This window comes from Cygnus atratus, chromosome 8, assembly GCF_013377495.2.
Source record: "Cygnus atratus isolate AKBS03 ecotype Queensland, Australia chromosome 8, CAtr_DNAZoo_HiC_assembly, whole genome shotgun sequence".
In the NCBI taxonomy this organism is placed as follows: Eukaryota; Metazoa; Chordata; class Aves; order Anseriformes; family Anatidae; genus Cygnus; species Cygnus atratus.
In genome coordinates this window covers 30,442,308-30,468,161 of record NC_066369.1, presented here as the reverse complement: position 1 = coordinate 30,468,161, position 25,854 = coordinate 30,442,308, and the positions used below count along the sequence as shown (strand labels likewise).

At 45.6% G+C, this 25,854-nt stretch overlaps 1 protein-coding gene across 3 annotated transcripts in view; it reads right to left on the bottom strand.

The window, feature by feature from the left end:
- ROR1 (receptor tyrosine kinase like orphan receptor 1) overlaps window positions 1–25,854 on the bottom strand; it is a 156,192-nt gene that overhangs the window by 95,832 nt on the left and 34,506 nt on the right. The window contains exon 1 of one of the 3 annotated variants that reach the window (XM_035564403.2): window positions 14,122–14,235. The exons of the other annotated variants lie outside the window; for them this stretch is intronic. The gene's annotated coding sequence lies outside the window, so the exon portion shown is untranslated. Of the gene's footprint in view, window positions 1–14,121; window positions 14,236–25,854 lie in introns of those variants that run through there. 3 annotated transcript variants of the gene reach the window in all.

Below are 25,854 nucleotides of genomic sequence, written 5' to 3'. Positions count from 1 at the left end.
TCCATTTTTCCTTTTTCGGATCACAAACAGTAAATCTGCAAGTGTTTGGAAGTCCAGAACAGATCCTCACCAACTGGGTGCTGGGATAGCTCCATTACATCTAACTGGGCTATAAAAAACTGCATTCATCATTCACTCACACGTTAAAATTTGTTCCAAGCAATCTTACATATTTTTCCCATCTTCTTTTGAAGTTTTCTTTTCACGCCAAACACAGCAATATTTACTCTGTTGCTAATACAGGAAGAATTGTTATTTATCAGGTCAAAGGAGCTATTTGTACTATGTTTTTTGGCTGAAGTACGCCAAGTTTAACTGCTGAAATAGCCCCAGACTTTGATAAAAAGGAAAAATAACATTCTGTATTGCTAGAGGAATTTCAGAGCATATAAAAGGCTGTAAAATAACATTAGTGGCTCAATTTAAGAAATGTCTTTCAAAAATGTAGCCCCCAGTGTCGGCTCTAAGGCCTGCCATCCATCAGCTCGCGCCACCTCTCTTCTGCATCTGCACCACCAGGACAGTGCTGGGAGGTGCAGGGCGGGCACCTCTCCTCCAGAGGTAGGGGATGGGGATGAGTTTCACATTCCCAACCAAAAGTTGTATCTAGGGTTTTGCATTTTGTGACAAACAGAGAATATTCTCCATCTGAGCACTGCTCAAGAACAGAGTACGGTTACCTCAAGTTCAACGGTCAGGCCAACCACCAGGCAGGGAGAAATTTGGCATTTTCTGAGGTCCATGAGATACCCCTGCAAAAAAACTGTCAGATCCATCCATCCGAGGAGTCAGGAGCTTTTGGGAAGCTCTCAGTAACATTACAACTGGTTTGCTAAACCCCGGCACTTCCTTATCTAGGGTGCAACAGGGAATATTGACGTATTTTCCTAAGGACACCGCACAGCTCCTTAAATGCTAGCAGCTGGCAGAACGGAGAGTAACTGCTCAGGGGTCTCTGTGAATAAAGGCTGGGCAGCATCTGACCGATGAGGCGAGGCCCTGATCGCAGACCCCAGGCACTTTCACTCGAGTTCACTTCAACAGCCCGAAAGCATCCAGCCCCACGGGAGGACCGCTGCTTCGCAGCCCTGAGATATACCAAATAAATAAATAACCACGACCTACATCTGGAATAAATATCAATCAGCGAGTTAAAAAAAATGCATGCTATTCAAGAGGTGCTTGTATCAACCTTAAATTCTCGCTTGGTAGCAGAGTAATACAGACACTGAAGCAATGTAATAAAAACGTCTGGCCCCCGATATGGTACTTAAGGGTTAAGTGTGCAGCCTGCTGATTGCTTAACCTTACCTAAAACATATGGCTTTGCACTTAAGGGTAAACCCGTGGAAAGAAACCGAGTGCCCAGAGTGTGTGTGAAATTCTTTGAAAGGTCACTCTGAGGCAAAACGTATCTAAACACTTCGCTTGCACACATTTGTTTCGGGAGACCTCACTGCTCCCAGCCTGCAAAGACCACTGAGTGTCCTACACCCCTACGAAAATAAGTAACAAAGCCTGTTTAATTAATTAAGCAAGTGATTCATCCATGAGCAAAGGAACAGTAACCAGTTTACAAGCACACGAACTAGCCAAATAGCCTGTTTTACTGTTCCTTGCGTTGCCCAATACGGGATGGACACTTGCGACCTCCAGCATCCTGCCATCTTTTCATTAAACACTAACGAGCTGCAAACTGAAAACTTCTGATCACTCTCGCTCGAGGAAAACCCAAAGGGGCTGACCAAAAAGCACTGAGAAACTCCTTCATCATCTCAAGCGAGCAAAGCAGGACCCGGCTCCAGCAGCACGGCGCGCTCTGCAGGAGCAACCCCGGGGGACACGTGCTGCAGGAGGCAGGGGTGACGCCAGGCTCAAGTCCTTGCCTTCGGCCACCTCCTGCCCTATTCTCACCATTCCTGGCCTTTGCACCATTTACAGACATCAAAACACCACACGCTATGCACTATGGTACGTCCTTCTAACGGCTCTTGTTTACTCGGTGCGTTTCCTTAAGCAAAATTGTAACGGAGAAGATTTGGGGGTTTTGGTGTCCTAAAAGTAGCCACTCTGGTGCCATACATATCGAGATTCCTGATTTTGAGTTTTTCACCTTTGCGTGTATTTCACATGGTCTGTAAAATCTGCATTGGGACCTCTGCAAGTTTAACAACCAGCAGCTTGTGGATTCAATACGGCCAGCACTTGAGCAGATGCTTAAATTCTTTGCTATACTGGAGCAAGGGGCGATATCCAAAAAGCACACAACCTTATCGCAGTGGCAATAAGTCAATATGAGAAGCAGAGTCGGACTGTTCAATATTCTACAGTACACATTTCCTCCCAAGAAAAACCCAAGCGAGTTCATTCTGTCAGCAGCATTCTGATTAAATCTCTTAAAAACGGGTAAGGAAGAGCAGGAAGGAACAGGAACATCACAATCTGCTCATAGAAGCTGGTCATAAAAAGTTAGAAACCTTTAGGGAGAAAGCCTGAATAAAGGTACTAGACAAGTATGAGAACATTTTCAAATGTCCCTTAACTTGTAGAAGTTGCAGAGTGTTTCACAAACAGCACTGTCAATTCCCTCCAGCACATTTTTGTACAAACTCAAGAAACCAGCCTGCTGGCCCAGAGGACACCTTGCAAGCCTGCAGACCTGCACTCGGAGCAGCCCAGCTGCTTTGCTCAACACTCACTTGCCCGCTGAGCAAACACTTGTCTGCTTGGACAATTCAGAAAGCAGACCTTCTGCTCTGCCGTGTAAGTCGGTGCCAGCGCGGGGAACTTTTCCACGACACTCACAACTGGGTACAGACCGCGAGCTGCTGAGCCAGGCGGTGGTCTTGTGTTCATCCACCTCCTGTGATGCTTAAAGGATCCATGGCTTAGATTTACAGTTAAAATTAAGGGTCAAGTTGCTATCCAGTCCCAGGAAAACGTTCCCTGGCAATACTGTGGCCACATTAAACATTTTGCAAACATAAGCCTGGCTGGGGCTTCACATCTGCAGTTACCACTACACGTAAAAGCATTTGTTTATAAGGCAAAAGTAGGATTTCAAGAGAGAAATAGTTAGAGGAGGTAATATGTACTAAACATCTTTGTAGAAGAAAAAAGGTAAATTTAAAATGCCAAACTGATAACAGAGCTGAAAGGTTAAAGTTAACAAAATCTGTAACACACTAGCAATAGTAATTCTAACTGATAATAAGTACTTTCATTAATAGCTAGCTTTGTAGACAGCATCTCAGGTGCGAAAGCATAAATTATCCATGCGTCATACAGAGAATTTAGGGAAACATCTCCAGTTAGCTAAGGTTAATGTCTGACTCTGAACTACAACTTCTCAAACACATAACAAGCCACTAGGACCTCACTGCGGAAAACACTACCTAAAAGACTTCTTTTTTGTAATGAATTTCACAGCAGAGTGTAGAGTTTCAGATGCTTACCTCTGATGACTCAAAATGGGACTTGCGAAGGGTAAGGCCAATACAACGCTGTAGGAGTTTGCTCCTTAGGTAATATAAAATGACGTACACGTGAGTAAGAAATAACAGAAGTTCTGTTTTTGTAGAAAGTAAGAAAAGGGCAATCATATTTGTATAATGCTTAATCCATATTCTTGCCTTTTTGGACTACCTTTAATACCACGCCAATTACAAGTGCTAAATTTTACTGCATGGTAAAACAACGTGGGTAGTAAGGGAAGCAAGACAGAACAGCTTTACCGCTGAGATTAAATAGGAGTTTGTTGGCAACGCTATCAAACGAAGCATGATGCAAAAGTCACCGGATTGCCACATCACCAGCAACCCAGCACGTACCCACAACCACCATCAGTGCCGTTTCGGTTCCATGTACACACAAATAGCTACTGGTTCACTGGGACCCAGGAGGACACCTCTTCCTCCCCGCTCACAAATGTGACTATTTGGGACTTAAGCGGGGATCCTGCCTTATGCAGCCATCCAAATAACATAAACTTCGTATGTAGTAAATAATGGTGTGTAAATAAATAAGTGTGCAATGTGTGCTTTCAAACCGAACCGAACTCGAAATGCCATTTCGGTAAAAGCCAGGTTTCAGAGCATAGCGTTTGGACACTTTGCACCAGCGCACCACACTCAGCAGCGCTAAGCTCAGCCTTCCCACATTCCTCTTGGCTGCTCCCCACACTAGATGATGTGGTGACAGACATGAAGGGATGAAATCACAGCGCTATCTTTTTTAAATTGCCAGAAAAGTGATTTCTCGCCATATGGGATCCGTAACAAGGCTGAAGCCTCTTACATCGCTCTTTCCTTCCCTCGGCGTGACACAGTTCCCCACCCGAAATTCACCCCCTCAGCAGTTTCACCGCGGTGCTAATCCAAATGGGTTTTATCTACCCCGACACGTAAATTAAAACTTAAGTTAGGAACACCACGTACCTAGATGATGGAAAAAATAGATGTATACATAAGCTTGTCTAATGTTAGTACTGGCAAAGCCTGACACAGAAATCATGTCTGGAAACCTTATCTGGGAATTACTGCCCCAACAGCACAATATGCAAGTGCTCCATCGCTCCCAGCCCAAGTTGAGCTGAATTCACGTTTTCTAAGTTAGGCATGGCTATCAAGCACCACTTAGTTAAGCACCACTATTTATTGCAAATCCTGTAAACTCCTCATTTTTCGCATTCTGTTAGATTGACTTTAAACCTGTCTTTGAAGAATCTGCTATTTAACATCCTAAAATCTCCCTGTTACCAGTTTCATCGCAGGTGACTTTACCAAAGTTTAGTTCTCCACAGAATGAATAATATTGGAAAACTGGAAAAAAGAAAAATGGGTTATAGGGCAAGACCGTAATGAAAATGCTGTCTACATCAACATTAACTGGCAAGCTAAATTTTTGAAGTCAGTAGTACTTCCATTACACATAAATCTATACTTTTACGTGATTTGTTGAACTGGACTGTTTGTGTACTTCTCCACTTGAAGCTAGTCAATCACTAGAAACTGGTTTTGAAGACGACCTATTGGGTTATAGGTCATATATTTTTCCAAAGCTAAATTGTCTGAATTTCGCTAGTCATAAGAGAAGTGCAAAGATTTTTTGTACTTAACCCTCAGTTCCTCTCCTTCACTTTTCCTGGGATACACAGACCAGACTTCTCTTAATGCAGAGCCACTATTTATTATTGCCCTGAAACATACCCAGGCATTCCCTAATTGCGAAGGACAAATGCACTAGTGATTAAGTCTACGGGAAGAAAATGAGGAGTCGTTTGAGGTTTACTTAATGTATGTTTTCAGTTAGTCATCTTTTCCTGCTACTTATTTTTCATGGCAAGTTCTGAGTTTTCACCTGGGGTTCATCAAAGCCACGCTCAGTTTTGTGTGTACGAAGCGAACACGAAGATGATGAGGTTATTCTGCTAACTGCACACGCTGCGGAGGTGGCTCGCGGGGTGGTCTGCTCAGGTCCAACAAATTTCTCACAGGAGTAACGGCGTCGTTGGAGCTACCCCGAGCTCACTCCTCCCTCGCAGTGGGTCTGATCACAAAGGCTGCAGGGGACAGTACCGGGTGAATTTCTCACCAGGTCAAGGCTGAGGCCCATTGGCTTAGGCAGCACCTGAAGGAAGCCTGTGCTGCAGCTTTCCCATGCCGCGCTTATTCTCTGGTAAACAGAAGACTTCAGTCTCCGCGGCTGTCAATCTAGCGCCTTTAACGAGCAAGAAGTTCATTTTATTAAAGAAGGAAAAACGTAGATTTCCATCACTCCTTATAAAAGGGCTAGAAAATGTCAAACATGTAGGTAAAAGTAATATTTCAAAACGGCTCCAGCCTAAACTCCCTTTCCCCTCGCACCTGCACGGTGATGAACATGTGCTGTATGTCTCTGTACTGCCTCAGTGCTCAACATTTGAACTGGACCCGCTCCAGCTTTTGAATAAATATCTCTTTTGGGGGAGAGGGAATTACATTCCTTAGTCAAAATACAGTTTTTCTTCTCTTAAATTTTGAAAGAAAAAAAAAAAAAACGCATACTTGTGAAACGTTAGGAACCAGTCAGGAGAAGAACTGGAATCCTTTCTATCTCCGGCCTCGGCGGAGAGCCCTGCTCCTGCAGCCACGGGGCTGCGGCCTGCAGCCACCAGGCCACTGCTGCACGGCCCTGCCGAGGCAGGGCACACATCTGGGGAGCTACCTGAGGCACTACTCGGTACAGCAGCACTGAGGAGATCCAGTGGCCCATTTGGGATCAAAAGACCCAATTTGTCTCTCATAAGGTGCTGAGTTACGCACAAACTAAGTTCCTTGGGAGTCCTGCTTAACAGCAAGAGGCTGCCACCCCAATTAACGTGGTAACAGTTAAAAGTGCTTCCTTCCCTTCCAAGCAGATATTTCAGTCCAGTTGCACTCACGGTTCATTAGGGAAGATTACACAGCATCAGTACGTTGTAGGGAACTCCATATTCTCTCATCATTTGTGCCATGTGCAAGAGAACAGATCAAGTAATCCTCAGGGTAATCTACAGAGATCTACCTCCTACGGGTGACTTGCGTGTGTGCTGCAGAGAATGACTGCAGGATGTTAACCCCAATATGAGGAGATGACCCCATAAATGCAAGATCCTTACTGCAGTCGGACCACAGCCCCACACAGCAGCAATGACAGAAGTTGAGAAAAGGAAGAAGTATGTGAAGGGGAAGCTGAAGCCTAGCGCAGCTTGGGGACATCAGCAGAGAGTTTCATGTTCTCAAGGAAAGGCACCAAATGCACGCCACAAACTTCCACCAGTCTGGAAATGCTCAGGGTTGGTAAGGCCCCTGTGTGGGTTAATCCCACAGCTTAGTTTATACATGTCCGAGTGATGGTAGAAGTGGGTTTGGGGATAATAAGAACAACTTTAAATGTTCAAGAACTCTTTGGAATCCCCAGTTTAGGTGTGTGGTATAAACAAGCCATGGAATTAACATAGCCGAGAACAAAGAGACCTGTGAAAACGCATAATGAAGGAAGCTGAACAGAAAAGAAGAAAGGACCAGATGTCAGATTATACTTAAAGCAAAGTTACCAGTTTGTTTTCCCACTGATTTCAATATCTGAAATACACGCTTGTGCCAAGACAAACTGGTGATTAAAATATATTAATAAAGCCAGCAAGCAAAGGGCTACAGTTGTACTTGCTTTACATTTGTCAGCCATTCCAAAAGTTATAGCACATCCATAGCACAGCAATAATCATATTAATTTTACAAAGGCTGACTGTTTAATTGCAATTAACTGTGGCCGTACAAAAGGGAAGAGGCGCTCTCTGGAGTATTCACAAACCTCATTTATCCTGCAAGGACAGCGAGATGAACCTGGCATGAAATATTAAGATCACAATTGCTATTGGCAAGCCATCTGACGGGAAGCTTCTAGCTTGAAAGAGCACGGATTATACAAAGGAGCAAAGAGTAAAGACACAGCAGTGAATCAGCTCCACAAAATGCCCTTTCATTGCGCAGCGTCGGCACCGGGTGGGCCCTTGGCAGCCGGTGGTGGGCAGGAGGCAACGGCTGCCGGGAACACCGGGGTGCCAGATGGGGGCACAGCATCCAGAGCACGCCAGGAGCCGCCGACAGGAGCACAGCACCACGGCGGTGAGCTGGTGCAGTCCCCTTTTGTGGCAGGCACGCAGCACTTCTCTTGAACTGAACGAGTGCCATCCTCCAGCTAATTAAGTTTCTTGCCCCAACTGCTCCTGCTGGGAAGCTCTTCCAGTGCCTTACAGCTTTTCCACTTTGAAAACATTAACTTAAATTTACTGACGGCCAGTTTAGGCAAATTTAATTTTGCATCAGCATTGATCTCTGCCTCCCTTCCTGGCATCTATGGGGATAAACGCTTTATTCATACAGAACACCGCATGATGCTGTGGCAAGCGCTTGGTTTGACTGAACAACCCTATCTGAGTCTCACCAAGGAGCCCACCCATTTCAGTGATGGTCTTTGTAGGCAGAAACCAAAACAGCACAGAGAATTCCTAACGAGGTCTTTCCAGGACCTTTTACATCTACGCTGAAGCCTCCCTAGTGCTACTGTTAATACCACTTACCTGATACACCTAGGCCTTTCCATCTGCCTCCCCACACTGATGGTTCACCATCCATATTGGGTTGGTTGGTACACTCCAGTCTCTCTTCTGCTTTATTTTTCCATGTTTTCCACACATTCCAAAATAGAAAAACATGGAGGGCAGAATCTTACACACACAACTCCTATTTACCTTGGTCAGCAAACAAGACAGAGGAAGAGGCTTCTCAGGAACCCCAACCATGAGATATAAAATTTTCTAAAGGGACAGAACTTGGGCTGGACCAAGAATTTCAGACAAGAAGCACCAACTTATGTGGTGGCACATGTGTCATTCGGGTTATAAATCTGGTTATAAGACAAAGAAATTCAGGACAGGTACTAGAAAGAACAGCACGAATGGAGAAGAGGAAGAGTGTTGCTGAAGGAGAACGTGTGAGATGGCCGGGCCGGGGCACAACGGCAGCAGACAAAAAAAAAAAAAAAAAAAAAGTCATCATTTTGATACTGGGAAAGGAAATTTGCAGCCCAGGGAAGACTGCCTGTCCAAGAAATCGTGGCACAGGCGCTCAAAGTGCAAGCTCACCAGGGGTGCCCTAGCTCCTCATGTTCCTCTGCCCTGCAGAGCTGGGAAGGGGCTGCTGGAAGAGCCAGCGAAGTCGAGGAGAGCATCAGCAGCCCCGCGGCGTGAGCAGCGCTGACAAACTTTGTAAGCATGTGTTTGTGTTTTGCAAACAGCATAGCTCTTGTGCAACGTGTTTATGCAATAACTGCAAATAATGTATGGAGGTCTTCGACTACGAGTTCATAGCGGTTTGTAAAGCCGGTGGTTTTCCCGGGATCCTTGGGGTTTGGCTTTTTGGTTTGGGGGTTGAGTTTTTGTTTGCCTTTTTTTTTTCCCTCTCCCCACTTCAGGTGCAATACACAATTTCTTAGCAGAACAACCACCAGTGCTTGCAATACACCTTCCAACTATTCTCTGAGGTCCAATCAACAAGTTTTATGTCAATGACAATGCCACATGTCAACCTGAGGACACGGCCAGGGCCTCAATTTCCAGTCCCGATACATGGCAGTAAAGTTCATTGGTCTCAAATTTGTACGGACTTCTGTGGGACGCAGATCTTCCCCATGTTGTACTTGCCTGAATTTACACTCTGCCATATGGAGGACGGATTGATCAGCCACTTGGGCATTTGATACAAGAGGCTGAACAGAAATCCTGAACTACAAACAACAACAAAGGCACAAAAGGAAAAAAAAACAGGTGATCTGATTGCTATAAAAGCAAGACTTGAAGCAACCAAGTTCATTGCTGTTTGAAAAGGAGAAAGTCCTTGGATTTTAACAAAGCTGGTCAGAAATTCTTTAAGAGAGCGAGTTTCCACTGGGGAATGCCAAATCTGCACAATCAAAACATTACCTGGAGATGGTTCAATTCTGAAGCATTTGCCGCAGAGCCCCGCCAGGGCTCTGATGGGACCCTCGCTGCCGACCCCGGCCCACCACCAAGGAGGGGTTTTGCCCTCCCAGCTCTCCGCCCTTTGGCGAGCTGCCGGCCAGCCCCCCCAGCGCAGCTCGCCCCGGGTCTGCTGGGAAGCTCTGGCTCCCCATCAGCAGCTGACACCGAGCCAGAGCCGGCAACCGTAGCTGAGCCAGACACGTTGGAGCCATGGCTCCCAAGACTTCCAGTTTCCTGGCTTGCCTTCAGCCCACCTGGCAGATTAAAGGGCAGCCCAGAGCTTGCAAACATCGCTCCCAGGACTGGGTCTCATACCGAGCCCCGGCTCGCGGGTCGGCAGCTCCACGCACCCCAGGCAGCGCGCCCAGAGCGAGGATTTCACAGGTCTGGTTTCCAGCACAGCCCTGAACAAACCCGCAGCCTTCCAGCACTCCAGTCCTCCGCAAGTGGTAATCATCTTTCCCCACACACCTCCAACTTTAATCCTTTAAAAACACAAACAGGTTAACAGAGGGAAATGGGAACAAACCCTTCCCAGTTTTGTAGGTTACAGAGGGTTTCTCCGCTAGCGTCTGTGGCCCTGTAGCTTTCACAGAGCTGCCTCCGAAACGTGATTGAGCCACTACCTGCTGCGCTGCTCCTGCGCTCACCTGCCAAGCCCTACACACGCCAACAAAGGTGCTGAAGATGTTCGGGTAACACCGTGCTGCTGGCCCCGGAGTGACATGGTCAGTGTGGAAAAAGTCCGGGACAGAAAACAGTGAACATAATTTCTAAACTGATGAATGAGCAGATTTCTAAACCGGATTCGTACAAAACAACGGAACTAGGAATGTTTGTCCTTTGGAGTAAAACATAAGCTCAGAACCAGGAACTAGCCCTGAAGGTTGAGAAGTGCTTTAAAACGTCATCACACAAAGCCTCCCTGGCCATTTTTATAGACCTCGAGGTCTCCTCTCTGGGCTGGATGCTTTGTTCAGGAGGTTTAGTGCAGTCCCAGGAGCTCCAGCAACAGATCTCACCCTCCCTAGATTTTTCAGTTGTTAGCCAGAGCACCGCACACACCCCTGGAAGCTGATGGATGCAGATGGGCTCCGAGACATTTCCCTTCAAAACGAGATGGGTCCCTTGCAATACTTAAACGCAGGTGTTCCTGGCCTGCAGGAGGAGGAAATACCACGCTGGTGAAAACACGGATCATGCTTGCCAGGATGGACCCAAATCCCCTCCCTAACTCCCTGTGCCTGCCTCCACAGCTCTTTTGGCCAAACAAATGGGCAAACATAATTGGTAACTCATCTCAGGGGTCCCAAACGGGACTTGACAGCCTCTAATACAGGGCAGGGAGAGCACAAGTGGAAGCAGCGCCGGTCCATGGGGATGGGGTGAGTGCAAGGAACCTATAAAAGTCCCAACCAAAACAGTTCAAATTTCCTATTCTCTATTTCATCTAAAGAAAAAAAAAAAAAAAAAACATGGAAATATTTTTAAGAAATCACCCTGAGCAATGCACCTCAGGCTCCCGAGTTAAGACACCGCTTCTGATTCCTCGAAGCTCTTCCCACGCGCCCGTTCCCTCCCGCTGGGCGCTGGTGTGGGGTTTCGCCCCGCTCCCTCTCTCCCCTCCCCTGCTTCACGTTTTGCATCCAGGCTGAAACACACCCCTGAGCACTTCAGAGCAACACGCCCTGCTTTATATTAGAATAGACACATAATAAAAAAGAAACGCCAGCTCACTTTCCAAACGCCTTCTCTCCGAGGTGTAAAAGCACGGAGGGCTGCCGCCAGCACAGCGGCGTCACCTCAGGCTGGCCTCAACATTTGGGGTTCAGCACCTTGAACTGCCACGGGTGCCAGCGGCTGTAGGACCTTGGCATGGGGAGACGACGAGTCCAATTTTGGGAGCTTGGGGGCAAACAGAGTCCCATTTGGTGCTCCTGGCTCAGCATCACCTTACGGAGCAGGAGGAAAAGCAGCTCAGGCAGCGGCTCCCCTCGCCTCTCCGCTCTCCCAAGAAGTTAACAGCTGATGGATCCCAAACGCACCCGCGGTGTGCAGGGAAAGTGGTAAATAATGGATCCTTTTACACGCAGAGTGCTTGTCTCAATGAAATCACACCGGCGGTTTTTTCTCCAAAATCAGGCCCACCAGTGCTTGCTTTCTTTAAGAGCCAAACAACATTCTTGAACACCGGTTCAATACCTCCAGAGGTGTAAATCACCACGCTCTATCTTATTAGAAACATTTGAAAGAGGGCAAGTGCTTTCAAAGCCATAAACTTCAGATTCCATACGTGTTCCCAAAGCTGCAGTGAATACGCATTCCTGACTTGAACTGGTTTTAATTTGCAGTCCCTTTAAAGCACAAAGGCAGAAATCTAAGTATTGAATCAGCCTAAATAACAATAACAAGACATTTTAAAAATTGTCCGTTTGCAAAAGAGCCTGAAAATGGGGATAGCTCGAATGCCTGAAGCCATGCAGCGGGTGGGTGCCCGGCGAAAAGGCAGCTCCTGGGGAAACGCTGTGCGGTCCCTGCTGCACCGTGGGTTATTTATGCTCACAAACCTGGCAGAGCAGGATAAATGAAGGCAACACTTCTCCCTGCCTGCTGCAAAGGGCTGAGCACCCCAAGACACAACGGGAACAGCCGAATGAAATCCACATGACGGTTAAAGAAGGAAGAAAAAAAAAAAACGGCCGCATCCTTTGTGAACAAACAACTAAGTCATGACGAGATAAAAAAAAAACCATACCTGAAAGCCCGGGGGTGGGCGGGCACATGCCGCTGGTGCCAAAGCGTGCAGCGCAAGTCTCGCAGCAGCACCGCTTCTGGTAGCTGGCAGAGCGCCCTTTGCTCTCCAGCAAGCCTTTTAATTAAAGATCCTCCCATTATCGCTAACCGCAATCGCTGTCCTGGCGATCAGATCGGAGCGAGCGCCGCGGCACATCTCCCTTAGGAAACCGTGGCGCCAGCGCTCACGAGGCAGCTCCGCTAACGGGGGGGTTCTCAAACGCGTGCTAAATAAATATACCCGCAGAAATCCCTGTTCAAAGGCACCCATATGGAGCGGATAAAATGCACTTGCTGATGCAAGCGTACGTGTGCTTGCAAAGGCCTAATTAAAACTCTCGGCTCTCTGCGAATATTCTCAGGGAACGAGCACTACTGAGAAACGCTGGGAAGGGGGGGAGTGGGTGTGAAAGGCACGGCTGCTCGGAAATGGTTTTCTCCCATGTTAAAACCTGAGCGGTGGAAATCTTCCCAGAAGAGTTTTCAGTCTTTCACTTGAATTTAAAATCAAAGCAACGTACTTCTAAGGAAAAATGGTAAACAAGACTCTGAAATGTATCATTTCCTACAAAACTTGGCTTTTCATTAGAAGAGTGGTGTGTTTTTCCCCCCCCCGAATGTGACTTTTCCACCAAGCTCAGTTGCAAGGCATCTGGAGTTTACAGTATTTTCTAGCACAGAGGAGATGGCCTGCTGCTCCACATGCAGAGAAAGCACCTTTTGTCGGCAGCTGGAGAATGGCCGAACACAGAGCACTCAAATAAGTGTCATTCAGTCACCGAGAAGAAGCCTTCTTTCCCTCCAGTCCATTGTTAGGAGAAAATGCTGTGTTATTGAAAGCCTATTAGTGACAATACCGGCTTACACAGAAACACAGGCCACATCCAGAGGGCTTGTTTCAAAGTCTTAAGTGTTCAAGAGATATTATTAACCTCAAGTACTATTGCTTAGCAAATTAATATCAACCCCTTAGGTCCCACACGGCATAAACCATTCACCTGACGAGCAACCCAACCCAACGCCAAAGCAGGACCTGACTTCAAAGCCTTCAACGGGGGCTCAGACCACATCACCCACCTGTAACCCACGCTGCTCTGAGTCTATGTCTATCCACCAGACACCTGGTTTTTAAATGCTGAATACATCAGATATAATGCAAGTCATGGGCACTGAGTAACAGAACTCCCCAGCTTCACTCTTTGGTTGACCTGGTGGCTAGCACAGGAAACAGCTGAGCAAAAAGCATGGAACTAGAAAGAAGTGGCTACTGTTAACACTGATTTGTGACCATGCCCTGCATATATATGTATTAAACACAAACTGTGATGATCTCCCACTGCCCGGTGGGCAGCAGGAGGCAAGAACAATGAGAAAAATGCCGAAGTGGGATTCCAAATCACCCCTGCTTAACAAGTTGGGACAAGGACAGAATATGCCGTGACCTTACGCAGGCAGAAGCCTTCTGCTTCTCAGAGTGCACAGGGACTTAACCTTCTATTTTCCTCCACAATCCCCTAAATACTTTATGGTGAGACAATAAATTCTATCATTAGTCTTTATTTAATCCTGATTGCTAGTCTTGTATACAAATTTAAGTAATTTCCAATCATTACCACTGGAACGGGGAAAAACTACAGTGCTTAGACAGAGTTGGTATGAAAGAAAAAGATCTTTTTTTCCAGTAGAGGAAAAAATATGCATGTCACAGGTGTTCCTGTAATAACAGCACCTCAGGCTGTGATGGTTTCAGGTCAAAGAAGGTGACAGAGGTCAGATCAGGTCAGTACCTTGATGTGAGGCCTCCGAAAGAAAGCAAAAGGCTGCAGGAAACGCTGACAGCGATCCCCGGAGGTGACACGCAGCTCTCAGCTCTGCAGAGGTCCCTGACGGCAGGAGGCAGTGGAAAAAGCAGGTCAGGAGCAGTGTGAGTTACTGTGGTTTTGCATGTGCTGCTCACCAGGAGACAGGTCTTAACCACTTGTGGTTAGTAAAAAAAAAAAAAAAAAAAAAAAAGAGAAGAGGGTTATTAACTGCAGTGAAACGGAGCGATTCATTCAAAAACAACCCAAACTCAAAAAAACAACCAGCCAAGCAGAACAAACACAAACACAAAACCCAAGAGACCCTCGGGAAAAACAGCTATGAGAAAACAGCCCAAACGAGGAAAACCACTTCAGGAAACAGACACAAACACAAGCTGCTGCAAGGTGAGCGTGAGGGTATCGCCCTCCCCTGCTTCTGCCGGCACTCCCCCCCCCAAAACACCAGCTCCCGTCCACCTCACCTCTGCGGGCTGAGCTCTAAACACAGCGACGAGCTGGGATCAAAGGGCTTGTTAGCTGCTCTGCAGCCCTCCACAGAACAAAGGAAGTTCCCACCACGCTTTCCACCTCTATTTTTCAATCAAAATTAGGAGAAAGCTATCTCAGGGCAGCAATGAAATACGCCTACAGAACCATGCCCCTCAAATTCCTTTTTGCTGCTGTTTTTTCCTCCACATCCTTCCATCCTGTGTAGTTTATCTGTTTGAGTCAGGGAATGCCTCCCAAACCTATGGATTAGCAGAGGTACGCGAGGCAACGGTACACAGGAGCGGGAGACGCATTTTTACCTTTGAAGTGAGTCACTAAAAGCTGCCAGCTAGAAAAAGGGAAAAATCTCCCACTTTGTAATGCCAACGCGGCCGCCGTGGGCTCCTTCCCAGGTGCAGCGCAGGGACGTGTGCGCACAGACGCAGCCCACCCCTGCCGGGCATCGCAGGACCTAGCCATCGGAGTTCATCCCCAAACACCACCAGGAGAGGTGACACCACCGTGATATTTGCAGGAGTGAACAGGGAGTTACCCCACAGCACAACACAGAACACGTGAGAACTTGCCCCGTACTAAATAGTCGGACTTTCCACGCTTTTCCCAGCCACCAGGCTGAGCTTTTACTTTGTGCCAGTTACCTTATTTTAGGATCCCGTGAAAAAGACATTTACACAAACAGAGCTTAAAGCAGCACAAAAGTGATATCTATATGCTAATATAAGTCAAAAACCCACAGGTTTTTGACTAGTTTTTGCCCTGTACATTGATTCCCCCTCTATATTCCTGCTTATCCCAGAACCTTTTGGCTTATGGAAAGGGGTTCAGCCTCTGAGCCAGAGGCTGAAAGACAGCACAAAACAACCAGCAGTGGAAGGCTGTACCTTCTGTGTCTGTTGCCTTCCTTGTGCTCTTGTTAAACTCTTCCTAGCAAATGACAGACACCTGAGAAATACCTGCCCCTCGAATCAGCTGCGGCCGGCCCAGCCCAGGTACGCAGGTGCGCATCGCGAAGGCTGACCCCCTCCCGGAGCACACCGCGTAAATCATCAGATCTCTTGTAAAATCGGCAGGGCAGCTGATCTTACAAGATACCAAGCCCCACACCTGCATTGCTGAAAGCAGGAGCAAGCCCTCAGCATATGCATACTTTTTCCCCTCCATTCATCTTTCAGATTTATTCTTGTCACTAACAAAACCTATTTCCTCTGCGAACCTTGCAGAAAAGAAAAGGAATAGGATGGAAATAACTTGATAAATTGGATGTTACTTACAGCCTGATCAAAGCCCACTAAGATTCAATGCGAGTCTTTCTGCTGACCCACCAGACTTTGGGTCAAGCTTTTAAGCACTTACTTAATTTCAGCCCTGGCATTTAGAGTGCCTAAGTCTTCAGTATGGAAACGCCAACTCTCGGGTGTTTCAGGGAGTCTCGCCGTTCGGCTCGGTCACGTTACGGGTTTAAAACTTGTGAACAAGCAAAACCCAGAACAAAAGCGGTAAGGAAAGCACGCGGCTAGTTCCAAATGGAAAAAGCATCAAGAAAGCTGGGAATATCATTGCCAAGAGAAGTGAAATCTAGAAATTTGATCTAGTGCTGGATTATCAGCTGGTCCCAGCGCCTCGTTTTAACACCATCTGCTGTACTTGTTCGAAGTTCAAAGCCATGCACTACGTGGGACCCAGCGCACTCTTTTCGTTTCTTTATGCATGGTTGCATGGCATGTAACAGCTTTCTGCAGGCTATCGGGTAGATCTTAACAGCATATTTCATTAAGAGCTGTACAGACAGAAACAAAATAATGAATTATTAACTTGTTAGGAAATTAAAACCAACTTTCCTTTGAGCAGGAAGGTGCTTTTTGTTACCGCTTTTGTCATTTTTCTCAGAAAAGATGGAAGCAAAACGTAACACAAAGAGCACTCTACCTGCCTTAGCACCAGGCTGAAGATAATTAAAGCTGCCGAACTGTTCTAGGACTGCTCTCCAAAACTGTGTGCAGCCAGGTACACGTTACTGGAGGCCATAAACCAATTTACAACTAGAGAAAACGTTGCCCTATCAAAGCAAACACAGAGCCGAAACACAGGAACTACACGAACAAAAGTGATAAAAGCTAAAATCAATTACCTCTGTTCAGGTACTGCCTACCTAGGAACTCCATCGCACAGCTAGAAACTGCACTGCTTGTCCCACGAGAAAAATGATTCCCTCCAGCTACGACAGACTGCCTCAAGCCTCGCAGTCAAACAGTGAATTACTACAACTCTTCCCATTTTTCACGTTATAATTTTCAATATAAAACTAGTCCTGAGCAGTCACATTTTTTTGGCATTTCTACTTTGAAAGTGAATTCTCACACGTTTCTACTTAAAAATTATGAGGACCAAAGTAGAATGTTAATCCTTGTAATTATGTCAGTATTACAGAAGTACTAACTAAAGGCTTGCACTAACTAAAGGCGTACACCAGCTTCATGCATGTGATTGCCTAGAGCCCACGGGGAGACCAGAGGAGCCAGCAGCCTGCCTCTGACAGAGGCCAGCATGGGAGCTGAAGAAGAAAAAACAAACCCAAAAAAACCCCCACATTTTGGCAGGAAAGAGAAATCTGCCTTCAAATCACATCCATTCAGGGGGATGGAAGGTGTAAGTGCTGGAATCCTTTATTTTTTTAATGTTATCTCGAGTTTTATGCCAACTGTAATCACTCCGAGTTGCTTTAGCTTGCAAGGGACAGCTTAAAATAATCATTTCCAAACAGGCTAAAATAAAAGTCTCATCTGAAGTGCAGAAAACAGACAAAAGCTGTTCTGATCTCCTCTCCGTGCAGGTTCTGTGCAAGTCTCCAGCTCTTTTCTGTTTCTTTTAATTTGTGAGGATATCATCCCTAAGTAGAAATCAGCAACACACCCACTCAGCCAGCTGGCTGTAAAACTAGCCCCTGACTCTCGCTCCAGCCAGAAGTGCCAGTTTTGCCCAAATGATGCTTCGACTTTTTTGGGAAAAAAAAAAAAAAAAGATAAAAGATCATTCTTAGATGGATGCGGTAACTTATAAGCACAAAACTGAAGCAGTGTGAATACCCACTCTGCAGGGATTAAATATATAGAAATAATTTTATACATAACTTTTTATTTCAAAAGACTGCAAAATCTCTAAATCCTAAGCACGGACAAACCTCCAGAATTTGGACCGTGTTGGTGCTCATCACACTGCGCCCCATGTTCGGGGCATGAACCCACCCCGGGTTATCTCTGTAGCTACAGCGGGTCCAAAACGCGTCTGTGACACTACGTCAGGAGAGCTGCAACTGCTACAGCAAACCCTGGAAAACAGAAACACGCTTCAGGGAAGCTCCTAAGGACAAAGAGAAAACTAGATGACAAAGAAGGACAATCGGAAAAACTTAACACCACTAGCAGTCATAGTTTTTCCTATTGTTTATTTAATACGACTATGTCATGACACCGAAAAGACACAAGGGATGAATATTAGGCTGTGCTATTTTCAAGTTTGCAGTTGCGCTGTGTAATTCTGAATTTGACTTCCACATGCCTCAGTTTCTCCGACAAGAAATCTCATGCAAACTTTGAAGTGCTTTGACGGCAGCAGGAACAAGGAGCTCTACAACGCAGATCCTATTATTATTTTATTCCCAACATGGCTCGTTGCCATTTATGGAAGAAAAATTAAAAGGCATTGATATACCACTGCCTTCTGTCTCAACCAGTCTCAACTTCACCTCATAGAGCTAATCCACCACTTACTACAGCCAATGTAAAGACTCTTGTTGCCTCGAGTAGGCTTTGGCTCACATTCCTGCTCGAGAAGATAGGGGAAGTGTACAGGAGCTGCCCTGAGAGCAGAGGTTTTGCTGCTTCAGCTGCCTTTCAACCTCCAAAGGTTGCAAGAAAGACAAAGAAGTGGCCATGGGTAGTAAATACATCAGATGTAACTTTCATTAAAAGAGGAACGTTTTTCGTGTGTGTAAGAGTAACACAAAATGTAAACGCAAGAATTAATTCTGGGCAACGAGAGTGATGTAACGCAGAATAGACGCGATTTCGCATTTGCTCCAGCGCCCTCAGCACCTGCCTGCCGAGTTCTCCTTGACTTGCCTGGTAGCAGTTGCACAGTTCATGGCTTATGTGAAATGGTTAAAGGAAAATAAAAGACAAATAACGTAAATAACCCACGCTTCTGGCTGTGCAGTGATGAAAATGTTTAGCCCAGCCATGTGTGGAGCAGGCCTGCTCTTTGGGCAAATCCATCACAATACATGACAAAAAAAAAAAAAGTCTGTATAAATACCTCAAAAATAATAGCCAAAGTACACGCTAAAAGTAAACTGGACACAGAACAGACTTCACTGTCCGTAACTTTTTCATTAGGAAGCAACTAAAAGCAGCTAACAGACAGGGTAACTCAACGAGGAGTCAAATCCTTTGTTATGACCTGGTTTTCTCTAAGCATTGCCACTATCCTAATGCATTTCCACCTTTCCTGAAGAACCTACAAAGAGCAAAAAAAAAACACATAGAGTTGATATGCATGGCTGTTCTAAAGCTTAAAAATGAGAACAAGCTGCTGTTCAAAAAGTAAATAATTTATAATAGATTCAAATGATTAGGATTAACCATCTTAGTTCTTAAAACAGAAAAAAAAAAAAGAAAAAAAAGGATATTTGATTATTCTAAGATCTGTTTTGGAAACCATTTCTACCTTATTTTTCTTGGTAACACAATTTCATGCTACAAAAAAGGCATCAAACGATGAAAAGCATTTGTTTCTTTCAGTTCTTAAGTAAAACCAGCAATGTTAAACAGGTCAGATATAATAAATACAGCTATTTCGAGGGAAAGAAAAATGTTTTCCTGTCCTAACTTTGAGTGACAAGAGAAAATTTTTACCAGCTTGCAATCCACTTTAATAAAAGTGTTCAATTTTATTTAATTGGATATATATGTATATGTTATATCGGGTTTCTTTGTTGCATTTTTCAAATTAATCATATACTATAGAAGCAACTTTTTAAAGTGCGTAGATGTTCTAGACACCTTTAAAAGTCCTGTTCTGTGGCAGCCACACTCTCCTAGCCCATATTTTTAAATTTCTGATACTTGGATTACCCCGGCAGGAAGGCGATAGTCCTTGAATAGAGCTTTTTGTTCAGCCTTCTAATAGCTTCCAGCACTTGCCCCAGCCCACAAGATACATACCAAATTTAGTTAGACATCCAGGCCAGACGTGAAGAATTTCTCTGTCAGATCCAGTAAACGCCACCACTTTAACATTTTGGCTTCTCAAGGGCAAGGAGGAGACGGCGAGGCAGCGACGGTGCCTCGCAGCGGCCCAGTGACACACGGCGGTTCATTAAAGGAAGTTAATTAATGAGGCTACTAACCTCTGCAACCCCCCCAGACGTTCCTCCTTTAGATGAAAAAAGAAAAAAAAAAGAAAAACGGAGCCATCCATCCTTAGCTGCATCCAACCCTATGAGGACTGGTAAGAGATAGATACATAGAAATACGATATTTTTAAGTCAAACATACCATGTAATATTCCCTGAACTCAAATCTATCGCGCATTTCCATGTGAAGACACCAAAGAAATTGCAGCCAGCTCACAGTAACTCTTCTCTTTCGAACTTGTTTTAGATTTGTAACCAAGAGCTGCGACCTAATGAAGGCAACCAGTAGGCAATTTGTACTCTTGCATTAAGTGATTGTGGTTTCCGTCGCTAACTCGTCACGCTGTCCTCCTCCCGTGCCAGAGCGGTGCGAAGGGAACGCGTTCCTATTGCCATCACCCAACACGACCCAGCAGCGAGAAGAGATTTGTGCCACCAGGACGGGCACGAAGCCCTGCGAGATGCCTCTCGCCGTGCCCTCGGTAGGGTTTGGCTGTGGGAAGAAGCCCTTCTCTCCGGGCTGGCATTCCTCTGGGGAGGACCGGCAGATGTAAATGCTTGGGAAACCGCAAGGCAGCCAAGGGGGACCCGCGGCGGGGCCGGGCAGCGCGGGGCCGTCTGGGGACCGCGATGCTGAGCGCCCGTCAACAGTCCTCATTTGGAAGCAATTGCCCCGCGCAATCCATCAGGAGGGGCCAGCGAAGATATCTTTGTGAAGTGGAAAAAAACAAGTTCTTAATTTATATATGACAATTACAGCAAATTGGATTGATTTCTTTTTTATTTATGAATATATATATATATATATATATATTTGAAGACTTTAAAATGAACTGTAAGTCAGAAGATCTGCCAAGGCTCCCTTCCCTAATTAAACGCATATCTCGTATGAAAACCCTTTTTAGTCCAGCTGCTGAGAGAGCGTGGAGCTGCGGAGATGTATGGTTTGTGGGAAACATTGTGTTCCTTCTCGAATGCTTCAGCTTTCACAAAAGACAGCATGTGAACACTTTCCATAAATACAGACTGTTTTCTAATTAAACTACTGGCACTTCCATATAATGAGTTAGCAACCCAAACTAAAGTTTAGACAAATATTTTCAGTTAAAGTAATCGGTTTCAAATGAAATACACCAAGTTCTCACTGTAGCCATACCTTTAGTAATTCCTGTAAGGGTTCTTAAAGAAGAAATAACACAGTAACACCAACTGAGACAAAGCATCGCCACTGGGAGACTAACCAAGGCAGAAGTAGGGGTGACACACCAGAAAATATCCACAGAGAAAGATTTTCACTGGTCAATTCTTTAGAAAGGTAAAATCCCACTTTAGAAGCAACTTCACTGGTCATAGGTAGATCAATCTCACTGGTCATAGGTAGATCAATCTCAGAGTTCAGACGAGACATGCAAGTTTCTTGTGGAAGACTACTTTTTTTTTCCTGCAATGTAAGAGTTTAGGCTGGTTTATCAGTGTTGACTGCTAGGTAAGGACAGAACAATGTTTGGTCTTTAATTACCTCTATCCTCCTGAGAAGGCACATGGAAGCTTTTGTATGAAATATTACACACTCACACAGGAAAATAAAGTGTTTCTTTTGTTGCATTTGTTGCTGTACTAACATCCAGCTAGCTTTCTACAAAAAGAACAGAGCTCCGCAGGTACTGCGCACACAAGCTTCCTCTGGCTTAGAAAAACAAAACAATTGACAAATATCAAAGGCCTAATCCTGTGAAAACAGCTCTTCCTTTAAACACTCCAACTGTTTCCAGCCCTAAATGTGCCGGGTAAATACCTGCACGTTGTGAAGGGCAGCTTGGCCGGGCAGGGCTAGGTGCCAGCTAACGCAGACTCGGGTCACCTTGGTCAAGCCAGGGATGTGCAGCCAGAGGTTGTCTTTGGGCCAGCGAAGAAAATCCTTCCTTCCCAGTGGGAATCACCTTAAATGCCCAAATTAACACATCTAAGAGCAAACTGCTCTTATGATTCCAACCACGAGCCCTCTTTTATGCTAACCCTTCGTTACAACAGTTTTATCGTCTCCCTACATCCTACATTGGTGTCTGACACACCTGAATTTCTGAGTCTATTCACGACACTAACAAACTGCTTCCAGCTCAAGCTGCTCCCGTGAAACCCTACAGGGAAGGGTCCTGGTCCCGCACAGCTTCTGCCACCGACTGCGGGTGGCCGGCCGTGGCCACGCAGCAGGCGATGCTCGGCGGCACCCAAGGCCCCCTGGGGACCCAGAAGTTCCCCTAAAAACGAATACACACCGCAGAGCTGAGCCTTGGCAGGCAGGTGGGTTTCCATCTGGGACAACCGGATGAGTTTTCATCTTTTTTTCCATAACAGTTGGAGGCTCTAACGACCCGCTCACAGCCAGCAGCCGTGGGTGCCGAGGGGAAATGGGCTCTTTACCCCCTGACAGCCGTGAGCTTCGTGCCTTTGTCATGCGAGCACCTTGGTAGCCCCCTGCATGGACATAAAGCCCCCTGTGCACCGCCGCAGCACCCGCGGCAGCCAAGCAGCCGGCATCGGCCCTTCCACACCTGCCCTGCCCCGAGCTAAGGACGCCGAAATCGCTTTTCCCTTCTCCAGCCCAGCTCCCCTCCCACCAGAGCAGCGCTAGCAGCCTGGGAGCATGCACCGAGCAGGTTTTACTGAATCCTCTCACACTTAGGTCACCGTTACACAATCCCCAGTCCTTATCGTAAGCGGGCTCCCCACGGTCTTCCCCATGGAGCAGTGACGCCAAGAAGAGGCAGCGAAGGCTGATGGAAAGCCACTTGTGCATGTGCTGCTAGAGCCATTTCGCAAACCTCAGTATTTGTTTTAAAGACATCTCTCAACGTGAAAAATGCTCCTACCTCCTTGTTAAAAGAGAATGTCGCAGACAGTTAATCTTGACCATTTATTTTATATCATCCAAACCAAAATATTGATACATCTGGACAAACTCAGTCCAAGAAAAGAGCACCATTCCCAAAGCATTCATGAACACAACCAACAGATCATAAATCGTAACTATCCAGAACTGACCACAATTAAATAATCTGTCAAGGGAGGGGGTAGGCAGCCAGTCTGGCTAGGTTGAGGCCGCTGATAGAAATGTAGAAAAAAGCCAAATTAAAAGTATCAACAGTTTGTTGCGCTGGTGTCTCCTGAGTCACCGAGTTAAGACAGCCTAAGCTCCAATCAACCCCCCAGGGTGGGTCAGATGTTTGTTAAATCGTGCCCACGGGACTCTCCCAAACTCAGGAAAAGTCATTTATAGGCTCAGCTCTTCCATCAGAGCGAGTTCAGGACAGCGCGCTGCCTGCACAGCTAGCAGAGGCGTCTCCCCGCGCTCGGTGGAAGGAAGCTGAGGACGAGTCCCCACCTGGCTGCCGACAGGGAACGGGGGACGTGGGGCCAGTCCCTACAGATGGAAGCGTGGGCTACAAGGCACAGCCCCACCAGTTGGGGCTCTGCTGCTTTCTGCTGTGTGCTGGGAATCATGGCAGCACGTGAGACTCGTTTTATTTTAAGGCAAATCCTAAAAAACCAGAGTGATTAAAAAAAAATCCTCCAATTCCTCCATGTTTTTTTTCACCTGTACCTTAAAGAAGCCAAACTTCAAGCCAAATTCACACCTGCAGCATCGCTGGCTTGGAAAGCAAGGGAGGATCGAGATAACACGTGAGCACCCCAAGTGCAAGACAACAGCTGCACCTGAATGCTGTTTTAAAACATCACAGCTTGAAAGAAAAAGAAACTTCTAGACAGAAATCTGAAGATTAATTCCAGCTCTGCTGAAATCAGCAGGTTTGCCATGAACTTCAAAAAAATAATGTTTTTTCCCATTGTAAAGTTAACAAAATTAGCATACCTGAAATAATTTTAAATATTCCCAACTACATCCCCCAATTAGCAGACCGCTTGCACTCCTTAGTAACTCCAAATCTGCGTGAAGGGCTGAGCCTGCAGTCCTTGTTTAATTGCGGGATGGGCTGCGGGAACAGAGAGTGCCTTTTCAAGCTCTCCTGAGTGCCAGCTCTGCTGGGACCCTGAGGGCGAGGGGTCTCCTCCCCGCGCCACCGCCTGTGCAGCTTGCTGGTGCCTTTTTGTTGTACAGCCCCCCAAAGCCTGGGCCGACAAATCCACCGCATTCAGGGGATTGCCACTATAAATTTTTTATTTCTCTTGATGGGTGCATTGGGTAGACAACCTAATATTTCCTGTTGGGTAATTTGGGGTTTACGTCTCTGAATTGTAAAGGATTGGGGGCTTTTCCCATATACTCCACGCGCCCTCTCTTTATCTGTGCACCTAGACTTGATGCCAGCAGTGGCTGCTCCTCATCAGGAACCTGCAGGCTGAGCTTTCAGCTCCGACCGTAGCAGGGAAGGACCTAAAGCTCTCCTCTGTTTAAATCAATGCAACCAACCGCTGAGAGCTCCATGCGCTCGTCGCTCTTCTGTGAATGTCCTGAGACACATTCATTGCCTGGTATTTATTTAGAGTTCATTTCTTAACCATAACACAGACTACTTCAAAACTACACGGGAACAAAAGTCACATTTACAGAACCCAAAGTATTAAAATTAGGTAGGTTTATAACTGGTGTTTGATTAAATGTCTCTTGCGTGGTGAAAGAGAGCCACAGCAGTGACATGGAATTGCAGTTTGTCCTCAACGCGCCTGTAAATTACAGTAATTAATTTAAACCATGACCTTGTTATTTCCATTACTGTAGTATTTTAAAAGTGAACACGGAAGCGTGAATTCAGCTAGGTATATCTTCATTTTTATGAAAACACTTCTTTGCGATAGGTAATAAGATCTCACCGCTGTACTTTAGTTTGACCTCAAAAGAAAACTAAACAAAGATTTCTGTACCATTGTACAAATTATAAAAAATGAAGGAGCATTCCTTCCCATCAGGCCTTATTTTAAAATAAAGAGGCACTTTCCTGGCATTAAAAACCTCAGCATTTACCGTTCCTTTTCAACCATCTGCAGCAAGTCACTCAGCTTGAACACAAAAGTTTGGCACCAACTGAAATAAAATGCATTCAGATAGCTTGTATCTGTAGCTGATAACAGGTCTGAATTCAGTGACACTTATTTACACAAATGACCTACAAGCAAACCATAGGCAACGGTTAATAATAAAATGTAAGCATCTGTAATAACAAATTCATCAAGTGATGTGAAAAAAATCACATTCTTTTAAATTGAAATCCCAGTTTGAATAATGTAACAAAAAATTCTCCATCTGAAGCAGTCTTTGTTTTTGTTCAAGAAAGAGAAGCATGTCCAAATTATTCTGCAAATTTCATAGCTTGTCTTTCCCATCGAAAGGGAAGGAGAGGTCAACTGAACAAACACAAAGGTGAAAAGGGATAAAGGTTAAACACAAACCACTCTCAAACTGAAGGAAACTGAAATAGAAAAATAAAAAGAGGAGGAGTACAGGTAGTAACTTGGCTATTATCACCTTCATCACTATTTGTAGCACCATTAGGCAAAGAGGTTCCAAACAATGCCATTCCTCTGATCTGGAGTACCTCTTTAAAATATTGCCTTTAGGAAATAATAGTGTTTTTTTCCCACTGACAACATCAGTGAAAGCCACTCTGCACAACATTTATTATTATTTGCATATTTGTGCCTTTATATAGATAAACAGATAATTACGGCCTTTCTATCCCTTCAAGCTTCACAGTTGGATCAGTATGGAAAAGTGTAGAGCATCACCACATGAGCACGTGGTTGATTTGGAGTCATCTGAATTACGTCCGCTCCCACGTCCC